Source organism: Oncorhynchus mykiss, chromosome 17 (assembly GCF_057628025.1).
Source record: "Oncorhynchus mykiss isolate SJ-2025 chromosome 17, ASM5762802v1, whole genome shotgun sequence".
Lineage (NCBI taxonomy): Eukaryota > Metazoa > Chordata > Actinopteri > Salmoniformes > Salmonidae > Oncorhynchus > Oncorhynchus mykiss.
Window position 1 is genome coordinate 73,515,001 of NC_143038.1, and position 2,500 is coordinate 73,517,500.

General features: G+C 41.0%; 1 protein-coding gene across 7 annotated transcripts in view; it reads right to left on the bottom strand.

The window, feature by feature from the left end:
* Positions 1-480, bottom strand: part of LOC110494824 (poly(rC)-binding protein 2) — a 141,734-nt gene extending 141,254 nt beyond the window's left edge. For 2 of the 7 annotated variants that reach the window (XM_036950946.2, XM_090206496.1), the window contains exon 1: positions 112-258. The gene's annotated coding sequence lies outside the window, so the exon portion shown is untranslated. Of the gene's footprint in view, positions 1-111 lie in introns of all 7 variants that reach the window. The other 5 variants (XM_090206495.1, XM_090206494.1, XM_036950944.2 and 2 more) reach the window with 4 other exon arrangements.
* Between the last annotated feature and the right edge of the window lie 2,020 nt (positions 481-2,500).

Below are 2,500 nucleotides of genomic sequence, written 5' to 3' on the forward strand. Positions count from 1 at the left end.
ACATTTTGCTGTGACACATCTCCAAGTCTGTATTCATTCATATCGTACCCAAAAGGTAAGCAGAACAACTACATATTTACGCACAAATGTTTTTAAATAGTCAAGTCTTACCTTGCTTGGTATGTAAAAAAAAGAAATCACTGGGAAATAGTCGCAGAAAATTATATATCCCAGGATGATGTCCACATTGTCGGAGATAGAGCCTTCAACTGTAACAAATAATCCTGATGTCAGTGTACCAATTAACCAGAGAGAGAGAGAGGGAGGGAGCGGGGGTTGGGGAGAGAGAGAGAGAGAGAGAGAGAGAGAGAGAGAGACAGAGAGAGAGGGGGGGGGGAGTTGTAGTGAGAGAGAGGGAGAGAGAGAGAGATGCAAAAGGCGACGGAGCTAAGAACTACCCTATCCAATTACACTAGACAAATAAAAAGCTAAATCTGCGTATAGTCCATACACTTCGCCGTGCCCTCAAAACCACGTTCTAAACCGAATGACCTATAATAAACCGGCGCAGGAGTCGACTTATACATTCAGTACTGATGAAACACCACATCAAGGTAAAACTGAACAGTGATTTGTGGGGTGTCATGTTCACTTGGAACAAAAATGTTTTTACCAAAAGCCCGATAGCTCTGTTTAAAATGTGTTCTTAAAAGAGCAATAGTAATTCACTTGTCTATCACTAATCTATCACTAATTGATATGTCATTTGTAATTCAATTTAATTAACTCGATACAAATGTGTATATTAGCAAGAGTGGGGGGGGGGGGGGATAAATGTGGCTACTTTATGAAGTAGAAACACTCCTTATTTCAAAGTGAGAGTATATTTACTGTGCATATATATATATATATTTCACTGTGCAAAGCATGGTGTCCAATGCAATAAGCCATGAAGATATTCTAAAACAAATAGTGAACCTTTTGTCTGTGCCTTCTCTCTCAGTGCCTCCCAGTGAAGAAGTAGTGATTCTATATTATATATATTCTATATTATATAATTAGTTCATTAATTGTGTAATGATACTGAACAAAAAGTATAAATGCAACATGCAGCAATTTAAAAGATTTTTACTGATTTTCCAGTTCATATAAGGAAATCAGTTAATTGAAATAAACAAATTAGGCCCCTAATCTATGGATTTCACATGACTGCATCTGTTGGTCATCTGTTGGTCATCTGTTGGTCACAGGGGCGTGGATCAGAAAACCATCTGGTGTGATCACCATTTGTCTCATGCAGCGCGACACATCTCATTAGTATTGAGTTGATCAGGCGGTTGATTGTGGCCTGTGGAATGTTTGCCTGCTCCTCTTCAATGGCAGAGCTTTATATTGGTGGGAAGTGGAACACGCTGTCGTACACGTCGATCCAGAGCATCCCAAACATGCTCAATGGGTGACATGTCTGGAGAGTATGCAGGCCATGGAAGAACTGGGGCATTTTCAGCATCCAGTAAACATGATGTGATGAATGGCTTCAGGATCTCGTCACGGTATCTCTGTGCAGTCAAATTGCCATCGATAAAATGCAATTGTGTTTTGTTGTTCGTAGGTTATTCCTGCTCAGACCATATCCCCACCGCCACCATGGGGCACTCTGTTCACAACATTGACATCAGGAAACCGCCATACGTGTGGTCTGCAGTTGTAAGGCCGGTTGGATGTACTACCAAATTCTCTAAAACAACGTTGGTAGAGAAATTAACATTAAATTCTCTGGCAACAGCTCTGGTGGACCTTCCTACAGTCAGTATGCCAATTGCACGCTCCCTCAACACTTGAGACATCTGTGGCATTGTGTTGTGTGATAAAAAACAGCACATTTTAGAGTGGCCTGTTATTGTCCCCAGCACAAGGTGCACCTATGTAATGATCATGCTGTTTAATCAGCTTCTTGATATGCCACACCTGTCAGGTGAATGGATTATCTTGGCTAAAGGAGAAATTGTCTCTAACAAAGATGTAAAACAAATGTGTGCACCACATTTGAGAGAAATAATGAAATGTTGATTAAATTCTACTGTCTTGTGGATAGGAGGTAACACAGCAGTTAAGAGCATTGGGCCAGTAACCCGAAAGGTCGCTGGTTTTGAATCTCCGAGGCGACTAGGTGAAACATCTGTCGATGTACCTTTGAGCAAGACACTTAATTCAAATTGCTCCTGTAAGTCACTCTGCATAAGAGAATCTGCTAAAATGTAAAATCATTTTTTTGTAAGAAATTTTGACCCGAAAACACAAAGACACACACACACACACACACACACACACACACACACACACACACACACACACACACACACACACACACACAGAGCCCCCTTCCCTCTCAGTCATCCCGGCTATTTCTCATCAGCCTTGAGAAGGTCAGAGAGACACATACAGGTGTCTCAACAACATAAATTAGTTCAACAGTACTTATGGATGCTCCTAATACAAGATACAGAGGTCAGAGGTTGAATCCTTGACACCAGTTGTGCAGCTAAGGCATCTATAACAT